Source organism: Zalophus californianus, chromosome 6 (genome assembly GCF_009762305.2).
Source record: "Zalophus californianus isolate mZalCal1 chromosome 6, mZalCal1.pri.v2, whole genome shotgun sequence".
Lineage (NCBI taxonomy): Eukaryota > Metazoa > Chordata > Mammalia > Carnivora > Otariidae > Zalophus > Zalophus californianus.
Window position 1 is genome coordinate 99,004,808 of NC_045600.1, and position 16,601 is coordinate 99,021,408.

Here is a 16,601-nt window from a genome sequence, read left to right on the forward strand (position 1 = left end):
ACTTGCATTTACCATACATCCTAGTCTGATTCATTTCCTTCCCATTCTTCACTGATGCTCCTCTGCCTAGTAACTCAGGGTGGTGTATTCTAGAGGGGCCACTCTGTGAGGGATAGCCCAGACTCTGGAGAGAGATGATAAGGCCAGGAAATAGGGGTTGGCAGAACAGGGCTCTATTGGGGAGTAGGGAGGACATATAGCTAAACATGTGAGGAGGAAACAACAAGCAAGAGGAGGCAAAGGGAGAATGAGGGTGGGGACATCAACAGAGCCAGGAACGAAGCCTATTCAGAAATGCATGCCACGTAGTTCTACCCTCTGGTTAAGGGCTGGCTCTCAACCTTTTAGCGCCCAAGAGTGAAAAGGTGTGAAAGGGCTTTGGTAAGTCAGAGAAAGACCGTGGAAGAGAGTTGAGAGGTAGGTATGGAAGGAACCAGAGAATAGAGAGAAAGAGAGGCAGAGTGCCCACACTAGATGTTTACTAAAGCCCAACCACCTTCAGACGAGCATGCTGTGGTATTACAGACTCAGCGCATGGCAAACAAAAACTTCACCAGCTCTAGATGGTGATGTATTGGGTTGGCTGCAGAGAAACACTACGACTGATAACATCTGACATTTATACAGAGGCTGGAAAACATATTGCACAGTGAAACATACACCTCTGCAAATGGCACAAAGCTCTCTAGGCACCAAGGTGCTAAGATTACTAGGGTGGGAAGCATGAAGATCACCGTGGCCTACGTGTGTGGGTGCAAGATGGACTGAGAGCTGTCGGGTCAAACACAGATTGCACCACAGGACGAAGCTTCTTCTCTCCATACAGAAAACCATTGCTTGGATCTTCAGGTTCAAGTAATGGCATGCTAAGTAATTTAGACCACCCTCCTATCAAAGATAACATAATGGAGGACAGTAAAATCATCTATGTAACAAATCCAGTGGAATCTACAAATGGTTGCAGGATACAAGATCAATATACAAAAGTCCATTTTGTCTCTATAGACCAGCCACAGTCAGGAATTGCAATGATCAGACAAGACAGACTTTAAGTGAAAAAGTGCCACAGGAGACAAAGAAGGATATTATAAAACGATAAAAGGGTCAATCTACCAGTAAGATAGAACAATTATAAGTACATATGCACCCAAATCAGATAATCTAAATACATAAAACAAACACTGACAAGAATGAAGGCAGAACTAGAAAACAATAATAGTAGGATGCTTTAGTACTCTGCTTTCAATAATGGAGAAATCAACCAGATTCTTCTTTTCAACAAAGATACAGTGGACTTAAGGAACAACACAGACCAAATGGACCAAACAGAAGTATACAGAAATTTCAACCCAACCGTAACAGAATATACCTTTTTTTCAAGCACACATGGAACATTCTCCAGAAGAGGTCACATGTTAGGTCACAAAACAAGTCTTAACAAATTTAAGAAGACTGAAATCATACAAAGTATCTTTTCTGACCACAATGGAAATTGTAATTAAAGACCTGTACCATTTACAACAGCATCAAAAAATGAAATAGAGATGAATCTGAAAAAATGATGCAAAAGACCCATACACTGAAAGCTATAAAATATTGCTGAGATAAACTAAAGACCTAAACAAATAGAGAAATATATCTGGTTCATAGATCGGAAAGTTCAATATTGTTAAGAAGCCCATTGTCCTCAAATTGATCTACTGATTCAAAGGTATCCCAGTAAAAATCCTAGGTGGTAATTTTAAAGAAATTAACAAGCTGACTCTAAAGGACTGAGAATAACCAAAACATATCTGAAACAGAACAAAGTTGAATGGCTAACGTTATCTGGTTTCAAAAATTATTACAAAGCCATAGCAATCAAAACAATTTGGTATTTACATAGAGACAGATCGATCACTGAAACAGAATAAGATTCAGAGATACACCCACACATATATGGACAACTAATTTTTGACAAAGCCTCAAAGGCAATGCAGTGGAGAAAAACAGCCTTTTCAACACGTCACAATGAGATACTGCTTCGCACCTATTCAGATGGCTACAATCAAAAAAACAAAAAACAAAAACAAAAACAGAAAATAATAAGTGTTGGTGAGGACGTGGAGGAAATGGAAACTTTGTGCATTGTTGGTGGCCACATAACATGGTGCACTCGCTGTGTAAAACGGTATGACATTTCCTCAAAAAATTAAAAATAGAACTACCATATGATTCAGTAATTCCACTTGTGGGTCTATACCCAAAAGAGTTGAAAGCAGGATCTCAAAGAGTTATTTGTACACCCATGTTCACAGCAACATTATTCACAAGAGCCAAGAGGCAGAAGTAACCCACGTGTCCATGGACAGATGAATGGATAAACCAAACATGGCATATACATAGAATATTATCTGGCCTTAAAAAGGAAGGAAATCCTGACACAGGCAACAACATGGGTGACTCTTGAGGACATTACAGTAAGTGAAATAGGCCAGTCACAAAGAGAAAATATTATAGAATTCCATTTATATGAGGTACCCAGAGTAGTCAACAGTGGGTTGGGGAAGAGGAAGAGATTCCATGGCGGACCTCTGAGTTTGAAATGCCTGCAAGGCTCAAGTGTGGAAGTTTGATTAGCAGTTGAATATAGAGATCCAGGGCGCCTGGGTGGCTCAGTCGTTAAGCGTCTGACTTCGGCTCAGGTCATGATCCCAGGATCCTGGGATCGAGCCCCTCATCGGGCTCCCTGCTCCGCGGGAAGCCTGCTTCTCCCTCTCCCACTCCCCCTGCTGTGTTTCCCTCTCTCGCTGTGCCTCTCTCTCTCTGTCAAATAAATAAATAAAATCTTAAAAAAAAAAAAAAAGAAAGAAAATAGAGACCCAAAGCTAGGAAGAGTCTTTTAGGCTAGAGTTGCACCAAAGTATAGATTTTTAAAATAATAGTTTTTTCTGGGGGGCGGAGCAAGATGGCGGAGGAGCAGGAGACCTGGATTTCCTCTGGTCTCAGGAATTCAGCTGAATAGGGATCAAACCATTCTGAACACCTACGAACTCAACAGGAGATCGAAGATAAGAAGAGTAACAACACTCTGAACAGAAAAGCGACCACTTTCTGGAAGGTAGGACGTGCGGAGAAGTGAATCCGAGGCATATTCGGGAGGATAGACGGTGGGGGAGGGGGCCTCCGTCCGCCGCTTCTGGCAAGTGATAGAGCCGCGGAGCACAAAATCGGAACTTTTAGAAGTCGGCTCCGCTGAGGGACGTCGCTCCAGTGGCTAAGCGGGGGGTGGAACCCTCGCAGGACAGTCTGGTCTCAGGACCCTCGGGGTCACAGAAAGACCGAGGTGCCTGAGTGCGGCAGAGCTCCCAGGTATCAGAGCGGGGAAGCCGGCTGCAGAGACGGAGCTGAGGCGCGGGCTCTCAGCTTGGGGTTGCCATAAACTGTGATCCGCGGCCCAGTCGGGCCACTGCTCCACCAGCAGGAACCCAACAAGCGGCAGAGCCAGGGAGACTCCCCTTCCTCCCCTGGGAGGAGCGGTGCGGGAGCACACTGCAGGGATCTGCTGGGTTTGGAGACTCCACATGGGGTCGGGTGCCAGAGATAAAAACGCTCGGTCACAGGCCAGGTGAGCACGGAGTGCGGCCAGAGACCAGGGAAATGGGAGTGACTGCTTTTCTCTGGGGGCGCACTGAGGAGCGGGGCCCCGAGTTCTCAGCTCCTCCAGGCAGAGATTGGGAGGCCACCATTTTCACCCTGGTCCTCCAAAGCTGTACTGAGAGCTTGCAGGGAACAAAAGCTCCTAAGAGCAAACCGGAGCAGCTTGCTTAGCCCGGACTCACAAGGGCGGGGCAATTCCGCCTCCGGCAAAGACATTTGGGAACCACGGCAACAGGCCCCTCCCCCAGAAGATCAGCACGAACAGCCAGCAAGCCAAGACCAAGTTTACCGATCAAGGAGAACGGGAGAACTCCAGCGCTAGGGGAATACTGCACATAGAATTCATGGCTTTTTTACCATAATTCATTAGTTTTTCAAAGTTAATTTTTTTAACTGTTTTTTTTGAATTTTTCTTTTTCCCTTTTTCAAACAACATCTTATCAATCCCTTTTTTAAAAAAACATTTTTTATTTTTCATTTTTAGAGTCATATTTTTATCCCTTCATAGTAGTTACCCTTATTTTTGGCATATATATATATATAAGTTGTTCTCTCTTTAAAATTTTGAGATACAATTTCTTCTAACAGATCAAAATATGCCCTAAATCACTAGTGTATGGCTTTGTTCTATTCTCCTGCCTGATCACATTCTCTCCCTTTTTTTCTTTTTTTTCTTTTTTCTTTTTCTTTTTAAATCTTCTTCTTTCTTTTTAAAAACAACTTCTTATCTTATCAATTCCTTTTATAAAATCTTTTATAATTTTCATCTTTACAGTCATCTGCCATCCCTTCATTGTATCAACCCTTATTTTGTACATATATAAGTCTTTCTTCCTTTAAAATTTTAGCAGGCACTTTCTTCTAACAGACAAAAATATGCCCAAAGGCTAGTGTGTGGCACTCATCTATGCACTAGCCTGATCATATTTGATCATATTCTGTTTTTTTTGTTTTGTTCTGTTTTTGTTTGTTTTTATCTTTTTCTTTTTCCTTTTTTTTTTCTCTTCTTTCTTTCCCTTTCTTGTCCCCTGGTTTCAGGTCTTTTCTGATTTGTATAGAGTATATTTGCTGGAGACGTTGTTAACCTGTTGGCATTCTGTTCTCTCATTCATCTGTTCTCCTCTGGACAAAATGACAAGATGAAAAAAATCACCTCAGCAAAAAGAACAAGAGGTAGTAACGTCTGCCAGGGACCTACTCAATACTGACATTAGTACGATGTCGGACGTAGAGTTCAGAATCATGACTTTAAAGATACTAGCTGGGCTTGAAAAAAGCACAGAATTTATTAGAGAAACCCTTTCTGGAGAAATAAAAGAACTAAAATCTAACCAAGTCGAAATCAAAAAGGCTATTAATGAGGTGCAATCAAAAATGGGGGCACTAACTGCTAGGATAAATGAGGCAGAAGAGAGAATCAGCGATATAGAAGACCAAATGATGGAAAATAAAGAGGCTGAGAAAAAGAGAGAGAAACAACTACAGGATCATGAGGGCAGAATTCGAGAGATAAGCGATATGATAAGACGAAACAATATTAGAATAATTGGGATCCCAGAAGAAGAAGAAAGAGAGAGAGGGGCAGAAGGTATATTGGAGCAAATAATAGCAGAGAACTTCCCTAATGTGAGGAAGGAAACAGGCATCAAAATCCAGGAGGCACAGAGAACCCCTCTCAAAATCAATAAAAATAGGTCAACACCCCAACATCTAATAGTAAAACTTACGAGCCTCAGAGACAAAGAGAAAATCCTGAAAGCAGCTTGGAAGAAGAGATATGTAACCTACAATGGTAGAAACATTAGACTGGCAACAGACCTATCCACAGAGACCTGGCAGGCCAGAAAGGACTGGCATGATATCTTCAGAGCACTAAACGAGAAAAATATGCAGCCAAGGATACTATATCCAGCTAGGCTATCATTGAAAATAGAAGGAGAGATAAAAAGCTTCCAGGACAAACAAAAACTAAAGGAATTTGCAAACACAAAACCAGCCCTCCAAGAAATATTGAAAGAGGTCCTCTAAGCAAAAAGAGAGCCTAAAAGCAGCATAGATCAGAAAGGAACACAGACAATATACAGTAACAGTCACCTTACAGGCAATACAATGGCACTAAATTCATACCTTTCAATAGTTACCCTGAATGTAAATGGGCTAAATGCCCCAATCAAAAGACACAGGCTATCAGATTGGATTAAAAAACAAGACCCATCAATATGCTCTCTGCAAGAGACCCATTTTAGACCCAAAGACACCCCCAGATTGAAAGTGAGGGGGTGGAAAACCACTTACCATGCTAATGGACACCAAAAGAAAGCTGGGGTGGCAATCCTTATATCAGACAAATTAGATTTTTAAAACAAAGACTGTAATAAGAGATGAAGAAGGACACTATATCCTACTTAAAGGGTCTATCCAACAAGAAGATCTAACAATTGTAAATATCTATGCCCCTAACGTGGGAGCAGCCAATTATATAAGGCAGTTAATAACAAAAGCAAAGAAACACATTGACAACAATACAATAATAGTGGGGGACTTTAACATCCCCCTCACTGAAATGGACAGATCATCTAAGCAAAAGATCAACAAGGAAATAAAGACTTTAAATGAAACACTGGACCAAATGGACTTTACAGACATATTCAGAACATTCCATCCCAAAGCAACGGAATACACATTCTTCTCTAGTGCCCATGGAACATTCTCCAGAACTGATCACATCCTAGGTCACAAATCAGGTCTCAACCGGTACCAAAAGATTGGGATTATTCCCTGCATATTTTCAGACCACAATGCTTTGAAACTAGAACTCAATCACAAGAGGAAAGTTGGAAAGAACTCAAACACATGGAGGCTAAAGAGCATCCTACTAAAGAATGAATGGGTCAACCAGGAAATTAAAGAAGAATTAAAAAAATTCATGGAAACCAATGAAAATGAAAACACAACTGTTCAAAATCTTTGGGATACAGCAAAGGCAGTCCTGAGAGGAAAGTATATAGCAATAAAAGCCTTTCTCAAGAAACAAGAAAGGTCTCAAATACACAACCTAACCCTACACCTAAAGCAGCTGGAGAAAGAACAGCAAATAAAGCCTAAACCCAGCAAGAGAAGAGAAATCATAAAGATCAGAGCAGAAATCAATAAAACAGAAACCAAAAGAACAGTAGAACAGATCAATGAAACAAGGAGCTGGTTCTTTGAAAGAATTAACAAGATTGAGAAACCCCTGGCCAGACTTATCAAAAAGAAAAGAGAAATGACCCAAATCAACAAAATCATGAATGAAAGAGGAGAGATCACAACCAACACCAAAGAAATACAAACAGTTATAAGAACATATTATGAGCAACTCTATGCCAGCAAATTAGATAACCTGGAAGAAATGGGTGCATTCCTAGAGATGTATCAACTACCAAAATTGAACCAGGAAGAAATAGAAAACCTGAACAGACCTATAACCACTAAGGAAATTAAAGCAGTCATCAAAAATCTCCCAACAAACAAAAGCCCAGGGCCAGATGGCTTCCCAGGGGAATTCTATCAGACATTTAAAGAAGAATTAATACCTCTTCTCCTGAAACTGTTCCAAAAAATAGAAATGGAAGGAAAACTTCCAAACTCATTTTATGAGGCCACCATTACCTTGATCCCAAAACCAAAGACCCCATCAAAAAGGAGAATTACAGACCAATATCCTTGATGAACATGGATGCAAAAATTCTCACCAAAATACTAGCCAATAGGATCCAACAGTACATTAAAAGGATTATTCACCATGACCAAGTGGGATTTATCCCTGGGCTGCAAGGCTGGTTCAACATCCGCAAATCAATCAACGTGATACAATACATTAACAAAAGAAAGAACAAGAATCATATGATCCTCTCAATAGATGCAGAAAAAGCATTTGACAAAGTACAGCATCCTTTCTTGATCAAAACTCTTCAGAGTATAGGGATGGAGGGTACATACCTCAGTATCATAAAAGCCATCTACGAAAAACCTACAGTGAATATCATTCTCAATGGCGAAAAGCTGAGAGCTTTTCCCCTAAGGTCAGGAACGCGGCAGGGATGTCCACTATCACCACTGTTATTCAACATAGTATTAGAAGTCCTAGCCACAGCAATCAGACAACAAAAAGAAATCAAAGACATCCAAATCGGCAAAGAGGAAGTCAAACTCTCACTCTTTGCAGATGATATGATACTGTATGTGGAAAATCCAAAAGACTCCACCCCAAAACTGCTAGAACTCATACAAGAATTCAGTAAAGTAGCAGGATATGAAATCAATGCACAGAAATCAGTGGCATTCCTATACACCAACAACAAGACAGCAGAGAGACAAATCAAGGAGTCGATCCCATTTACAACTGCACCCAAAACCATAAGATACCTAGGAGTAAATTTAACCAAAGAGGCAAAGGATCTGTACTCAGAAAACTATAAAATACTCAGGAAAGAAATTGGAGAAGACACAAAGAAATGGAAAAACGTTCCATGCTCATGGATTGGAAGAACAAACATTGTGAAGATGTCAGTGCTACCTAGAGCAATCTACACATTCAATGCAATCCCCATCATAATACCATCCACCTTTTTCAAAGAAATGCAACAAATAATCCTAAAATTTGTATGGAACCAGAAGAGACCCCGAATAGCCAGAGGAATCTTGAAAAAGAAAAGCAAAGCTGGCGGCATCACAATTCCGGACTTCCAGCTCTATTACAAAGCTGTCATCATCAAGACAGTATGGTACTGGCACAAAAACAGACACATAGATCAATGGAACAGAATAGAGAGCCCAGAAATGGACCCTCAACTCTATGGTCAACTCATCTTTGACAAAGCAGGAAAGTATGTCCAATGGAAAAAAGACAGTCTCTTCAACAAATGGTGTTGGGAAAATTGGACAGCCACATGCAGAAGAATGAAACTGGACCATTTCCTTACACCACACACAAAAATAGACTCCAAATGGTTGAAAGACCTAAACATGAGACAGGAGTCCATCAAAATCCTAAAGGAGAACACAGGCAGCAACCTCTTCCACCTCAGCCATAGCAACTTCTTCCTAGAAACATCGCCAAAGGCAAGGGAAGCCAGGGCAAAAATGAACTATTGAGATTTCATCAAGATAAAAAGCTTTTGCACAGCAAAAGAAACAGTCCAGAAAACCAAAAGACAACCGACAGAATGGGAGAAAATATTTGCAAATGACATATTAGATAAAGGGCTAGGATCCAAAATCTATAAAGAACTTATCAAACTCAACACCCAAAGAACAAATAATCCAATCAAGAAATGGGCAGAAGACATGAACAGACATTTTTCCAAAGAAGACATCCAAATGGCCAACAGACACATGAAAAAGTGCTCAACATTGGTTGGCATCAGGGAAATCCAAATCAAAACCTCAATGAGATACCACCTCACACCAGTCAGAATGGCTAAAATTAACAAGTCAGGAAACGACAGATGTTGGCGGGGATGTGGAGAAAGGGGAACCCTCCTACACTGTTGGTGGGAATGCAAGCTGGTGCAGCCACTCTGGAAAACAGTATGGAGGTTCCTCAAACAGTTGAAAATAGAGCTACCATACGATCCAGCAATTGCACTACTGGGTATTTACCCCAAAGATACAAATGTAGAGATCCGAAGGGGTACATGCACCCCAATGTTTATAGCAGCAATGTCCACAATAGCCAAACTGTGGAAAGGGCCAAGATGTCCATCGACAGATGAATGGATAAAGAAGATGTGGTATATATACACACAATGGAATATTATGCAGCCATCAAAAGGAATGAGATCTTGCCATTTGCAACGATGTGGATGGAACTGGAGGGTGTTATGCTGAGCGAAATAAGTCAATCAGAGAAAGACATGTATCATATGACCTCCCTGATATGAGGAATTCTTAATCTCAGGAAACAAACTGAGGGTTGCTGGAGTGGTGGGGGGTGGGAGGGATGGTGTGGCTGGGTGATAGACATTGGGGAGGGTATGTGCTATGGTGAGCGCTGTGAATTGTACAAGACTGATGAATCACGGATCTGTACTTCTGAAACAAATAATGCAATATATGTTAAGAAAAAAAAAGAAGATAGCAGGAGGGGAAGAATGAAGGAGTGGAAATCGGAGGGGGAGACGAACCATGAGAGACGATGGACTCTGAAAAACAAACTGAGGGTTCTAGAGGGGAGGGGGTAGGGGGATGGGTTAGCCTGGTGATGGGTATTAAAGAGGGCACGTTCTGTGTGGAGCACTGGGTGTTATGCACAAACAATGAATCATGGAACACTACATCAAAAACTAATGATGTAATGTATGGTGACTAACATAACAATAAAAAAATATTTAAAAAAATAAATAAAATAAAATAATAGTTTTTTCTGAAAAACTGGGGGGGTGGGGTGGGGTGGGGAGAGGTACTTGTTTTGAGAAGAGAACTGAGACCTGAGGGATTCCTGGTAGGTTGAAGTCTAGGAGACAGGGGTGGCACTTGTCCCAGTTCATAAATGCGGAAGAACAGGTTCTGACAGAGTAGGCCACTTGCCCCAAATCACTCAAGTCAGTAAGGGGCACAGCCGGGATTTGGACCCTATGATTCACCCTTAGCCGCCATCCTCCTCCCGCTAAACAACAAAACAAAGAAACCACCTAAGCAGGAGAGGGCGCCTTGCCAAGTAGCTTCCTCCTGGCACAAGTCCCCCTCGCCAACTGAGACCCCGTTTCCTCACCTGCAAACTGGGGAAAATGGGACCTCTCTTTCCTGGGGCACCGGGCTGTGGCGAGGACCAGGTGAGTCCCAGATACAGACAACGGTCAGCTGTAAGGTACTGTTTGCTGGGGCTCCAGTCTCTGTGCACTGGTCTCTGAACAAGGGAAGACCCTCCGCGCAGTTGGCCTGCGATAATCTTCAAGGCAGAGGTCATAATCTTCCCACGAACCTGGACCAACAGCCAAGTTAATCAGTTCAACCTCAGACCCACTTCCTCATGTTTACCTTTCTCTGGGAACCACCAGACCCAGCCCGGTTCCCAGTCCGCCCAGTTCCCTGTTCGCTGCCAAGCCGGGGCCGTTCCCTGCCTCAAAGCCAGCCCCCCTCTCTCCAGGCTGGCCCTGACTGAAAGCCCAGTGCAGGATAGTGAACCCGTATCCTGTTCCAACCCTTTGGGACTAGAAACTGCCTTGTTTTGGGCAGTCCCCATCTCAGTGCCAGGACTGGAATCTGGGGAGTCAGGAGGCAGCAAGCTGCTGGTGCTGCCCAGCTAAGACTTCTGAGAAGCACCCGAGCCTGAGAGCAGTGAGTCACTGGCCCCTGCCCACCGCCCGCCTTGTGGCCTCAGGCTCACAGCCTGCTAGGACCACACTCTTGCCTTAGAATCACAAACCTACAGACTGCTGTGTACCACTACGCATCCTTCCAGCAGCCTCAGTGGGGCCCCCACCCTTTACCCAGCACCCCTATCCACAGTGCCTGCCCCCTCCATAGCCTTCTTTTCCTGCACCCTTCACCCCCAAATGTACATGTCTCCCAAGATTTCACCCGAGATAAATTTTCTTCTGTGGATTGACTGTCCTTTGACAAGCTTATCTACTCCTAGGGTTTCAACTAGCACCCCCAAAGTGGCAGAGGCCCAAGGATATAAAGGTCGTTTTCAAATTAGATTGACCAGGGCCCAAGGCTGGTCAAGGAAGGAGGAAGAAGAAAAGGGTGAGAGTCGAGAGGGAAGCTAAGTCCCCAGAAGGATGGCCCCTCACCACAACCGTGGAGGGAGAAAGCCAGGCCCCAGTGGGCTCTGAATCCTCCAGGCCTGGCACAGAGCCAGGCACAGATGGGTGCAGAGTCTCTGCTGGATGGATGAATGAATGAACAAGTTGGTTCTTCCCTCTCCGGATCCGAGTGCGTTTTCCGGAGCCACCCTCCCTCCTGATACACGAAGCCCGGAGAGGAAGTGACTAGGCAGCCAAGTCCAGAGAGGAAACACGAGTCCCTGTGAGATCTGTCCAGGAACAGGAGACTAAGAGAGGACAGAACAGGCACCAATATTCTGAAGCAGCACCCCAACTCCTGTTGTCTCCCTACAAAAGCTTGGGTACCACAGGCTTAGCCAAGCCCTTGACTATTTTCATCTTGTTTAATCCTCCCAAAGACCTTTGGAGGTAGGTACTATTATTTTCTCCAATTTACAGATGAGAATATAGAGGCAGGAGGTCAGGAAACCTGACCAGGATCCCACAGTTTATCAAAGTAACGGAGCTGGATTTTTTTTTTCTTTTTCCTGCAGTGGTGCTGTTTCATCTTTAAAATGCCAGCAATTTGCCCACATGCTCAGCTCTGCTACAATGTGTTATTTTCAGATCTAGCAATGAACTACAGAATGGTAGAAGTGGAAGAGCCTTTGAGATGAATTAGTCCGGGCCAGAGTTGGGGAGACAGGGGGAGGGAGGCTGAGCATACAGGCTGCAAAGCCTCCCCTCCCTCTTCTTCCTTCTGCTCCTAAAATAAAACCGAACAAAAGACTGGAAAGTTACTGGATCAGAGAATTCAGCATCTCCCTCCTAACTCCCTGGGATTTTATTATTCAAGATAGCAAGCAGGACCTAACATCCTGGAGCAAGAAGAAGCTAAGATCTCCCTGCCGGTGGGTGTGATTTTGAAAGTGAGAAAAGGCAGGAGCTTCTGGGCCCCTCCCTCCAGCGGAGACCTGTCCTCCTCAAGCCCCGTCTGGGATGCTGGGAGGCTGCAAAGGGCAGATGCAGGGCCTGAGGCCTTCCCACAGTCGGCTCCTCAAGAAGACAGCCCTGTCCTTCAGCAAGCCCTCACCTCCCCTCTGCATCCCTAATTGGCATCTTCTGGTGACTTCATTTTTCACTCTTGGCTAAAATGGGCCTCTGATGATTTATTCTATCCCGGGTGTTGACAAGCTCAAGAAGTTGTGTGGGGCCCACTGCCAGGCACTCATGGTGACAAAGCATGACTCACCGCTCCCAGGTCAGTTGGGGGGGGGTGGCTGTAGGAGGCAGGGGAAGCAGCTGACAAGGCTCACCACTGCATCACTGGGCCTTCTGCCCTCTTGTGAGGCAGCTCCGCTCTTGGATGGGAAATAGACACCCCAGAACCCTGTGACGGAGACAGGACAGGCAGCCCACAGGTCTGTCACATCTCAAGGCTGCTTCTCTGTTTTGTCTCCCACCCCCAGTGCCAAATGCTAAACTGTCTTTCAGAGAGAGTTCTAAAAGGGAAATATAAGCCAGCCCTCCTTGAATCCCCTCAATCATAGAACGTTAGCAGTGGGGAGGGGGGAGGCAAAGAAAGCCTTAGAGATCATTAAACTCAATCTTTTTATTCTGTGAGAAAGAATTTGAGGTCCAGAGAGGTCAAGTCATTTGACCAAGGTCCCAAAGTGAGTTAGAGGTGGAGCTGGGACTAGAACCTGGGTGTTTGTTCCAGACTTGTGCTCTCTTGCCAACCAAGATATGACTAGAATTTCACTAGCGCTCCTGAGGGAGAGGAGGCCGACTCTCCCCCAGAAAAGGGGGCAAGAAGTACTAATGCCTAAGGCGAGATTAGTTGGCTGGACTTCGGCTTTGCCCTTTGTTCTTCTCAGATGGGGCTCTGTGCTTTCCTGGCTTATGGGGAACCCCAGAGTCCAGGGGGCTCAAGGCTGAGCATTCCCTCTCCCAGGAGCTATACTTCACTCACAGGAACGTGCCAATGGCAGATGACCTGCAGACTCTTTCCTGGCTTAGCCAAGAGCAAGTTGCCCTTAGAAGAGCCTGTTGCATCTGGCTGCTAAATGACCTTATTTCTCTTTTTCTCTTTCCTGACCTTCTGGGTAAACAGTGTGTTAGCTCAGGGGAGACTTAAATTCATGAACCCAGTAAACGAGAAGAGGCCACAAATTTCCTCTGGTCTGTACATGCTCCATGGGACCCCCTCCACGACACCCCAGATGGACACTACCTTCAGCTTGAACACTTCCCAGAATGAGCCACTGTTTCTCCCTCACTCCCGGCCCCTCTGCTGCTGGACAGACCAAAGCGATAGAGACGGCTATCTAGTCCTGACTGGAGTCAGACACCCTGTGATGCCCCCTACACTGAAACACAGCGAGTGACTACCCTTCTCTGGACTATGGCCAGTGTCTTTGCTCATGACTTATAGGGACAAGCCCAGACAGACATAACTGTTTTTGATCCTACAAAGATTGAGTGTCTGTTTGGGGGTCTAGTCCAATAGGGCTCTTGCTCAATTTTCTTTTCCCATCTGATTTCCATGAATTTAAAAGGAAAGAAAGAAAGAAAGAAAGAAAGGAAGGAAGGAAGGAAGGAAGGAAGGAAGGAAGGAAGGAAGGAAGGAAGGAAGGAAGGAAGGAAGGAAGGAAGGAAGGAAGGAAGGAAGGAAGGAAGGAAGGAAGGAAGGAAGGAAGGAAGGAAGAAAGAAAGAAAGAAAGAAAGAAAGAAAGAAAGAAAGAAAGAAAGAAAGAAAGAAAGAAAGAAAGAAAGAAAGAAAGAAAAAGAAAGAAAAGAAAGCTTGCCCACCTTCCCTAGAGAAAGAGTAAGAAAAAAAGATAAGTGCCAGACCTGTTCATTTGCTTCTTGCTAGAGATTCTGGTGAAAGTTCTGACCGAGGAGGCGGTTGGACCCACCCACGGCGAGGTGCAGGGCATCTGTGCTCAGCAATTAACCTCTTTCTTCCCCTTCCCCTTGCGGTTGAAGATGACCAGCATATTCATGAAAAGTAGTATTGTTGTTCTAAATTCCTTATTTGACATTTCATTCATTTTGGAAGCCACGTGCGAGTTTCATCCAGTCAAAAAAAAAAAAAAAAAATCAATTACTATATGCCAGGCAGGGTTCCTGGGGATATACTGTGAGTGAAACAAAGCTCCTGACACCGTGAAGCTTCCTATTCTAGAAGACAAGGCAGGAAGAAAGTAATAGTTAGACATTATAACATAATAAACATTATAACCGGAGCTGCCGGGCACTACAAAGGAAGACAAAGCAACATGAGGGGCAAGAGGTGAGCTGTCATTTGGGGTTAGGAGGGTGAGGGCAGGCCTGGGAGGGGACGTTGGAGCAGATGCTAGAGTAGAGTAAGGGACCCCTCCCGGGGGAGATCTGGGGCAAGTGTTCCAAGATGAAAGAACTGTAAGAACCACAAGAAACCCCTGATCAGTGTGCACCTGGGATCTACTAGAATGCGTTGTTCAACTAACGATTCATAGATGAAAATAATGGTCAAGGCACATTTTGCCAATAGCTGAAAAATTCAACATGACATTACCTGCACTTAGAAGCCATTAGCATTCATAACCCGATTTCCGGGAAGGGGGCACCATCAGCATATGAATGAGGTGATCAAGCACTCTTCTCTCTGTGGAAAGTTCCCTCATATACCATCTTTTTTAATAATCACCACAAGCCCACAAGGTAGATCTTACAGTTCACAACAGTGTCCGGGACAGGAAAACTAGTTAGTAGTGACTCTGGTCCTGACATAGGCCACTGGTATGCAGAAGTGCCCCATTTCTAAAGGAAGTTGTAACATGTAATATAGAGAAAAGTCCAAGAACATCGGGGCTTGTAAATTTAACTTCAAATCAGCACCATAACTGATATCGGAGACCAGTATCTCTGTGGTAGTGTGACACGTACCTCTCACCTCTCCTTTCAGAGGACCTGCCAGGGGAAGCAGATTCCTGACTGCCCCAGTGAGTGCCCTGTGGACATGGGGGTGTCAGGGCCACCCCTCCTCCAGGCTGCTCCCAGGCAACCTTTGAGCTCTGGGACTGCTGCCCGCCTGCCTGAGACCCTGTCAGGAACGTACCGCCAACTGAGAATCTACCTAATTCTTCCTTCCCTCTTCCCTCTCACGCTGCCAGACCGGCATTATGAGCTGAAGGCCCTCCCTGCCATCTCCCGAGAACCCCCTTTCCTCCTTCACAGACATTTCTCCCAGCAAACCTACTGCGTGTCCAGGCTCATCACTTGGCATCTGCGTCCCAGAGGATCCACACTAACATTTCGAATCTCAATAGCTCTGTTTTACTTCTTCACAGAAGGACGACATTATGAGTTCATTTCTATCTTTGTTTTTCCTGGACGTGAAAATACAGAAGAGAAAAGAAAAAAAATATTTTGTCGGTTAACAGTGTCAGACTTTGGGCCTCATTAATGGTCCATTTTAACAAAAATGTAAAGGGAAATTCTGGAATTTTACTAGGGGTTACCTGGGGTGAGGTTTTGGCCTGAGTTCTGCCAACAGGCTTTTTATCTTAGCAGCTTCCTATCTGCTTTCACAGGTCCCATCGAAGATGAGCACCTCATGCTTTGTGTCCAGGCTGTGAACTCCAGCTTAGAGCTAATCAGAGCTGACAATGCCTATTGCAGAGTATCGAAGTGGTTACAGGAGGTTGCTGGGGGTGCTCTGAACCAGCACTGTCCAAGAGAAATAGAATGTGAGCCACCTACATAATTCCAAATTTTCTAGGAGCCACATTTAAAAAGGAAAAAGAAACAAGTAAAATGAATTTTAATAATATGTTTTGTTTAACCCAAAGGCATCTAAATTATTATCATAACATGTAATCCTATTTAAACATTATTGATGAGATAATTTATATTTTTGTCACTTTTTTATTTTTTTAAGTCGGCTCCACACCTAGGAGCCCAACACAGGGCTTGAACTCACGACCCCGAGATCAAGACCTGAGCTGAGATCAAGAATTGGAGGCTTAACTGACAGAGTCGCCCAGGTGCCCCTCACACTAAATCTTTAGATGAGGCACATTGCAAGTGCTCACTAGACATACATGGCTGGCGGCTCCCATGCTGGACAGTGCAGATCTAGGCACTTTCGAGTCTGAGGAATAATATTTGAATATGGAGCAGCCGACCAGCTGTTTTTCTTAGTGTTCCTCTAAACCAGTTATGGGT

The 16,601-nt window shown here is 44.2% G+C and overlaps 1 long non-coding RNA gene across 1 annotated transcript; it reads left to right on the forward strand.

Annotated features, from left to right (window-relative positions):
• The first annotated feature begins 10,717 nt into the window (after positions 1 to 10,717).
• Positions 10,718 to 12,261, forward strand: LOC113908624. Its single transcript, XR_003515554.2, has 3 exons — positions 10,718 to 10,959; positions 11,261 to 11,819; positions 11,945 to 12,261. It is a non-coding gene; the product is annotated as an uncharacterized LOC113908624 (long non-coding RNA).
• Positions 12,262 to 16,601: the final 4,340 nt, after the last annotated feature.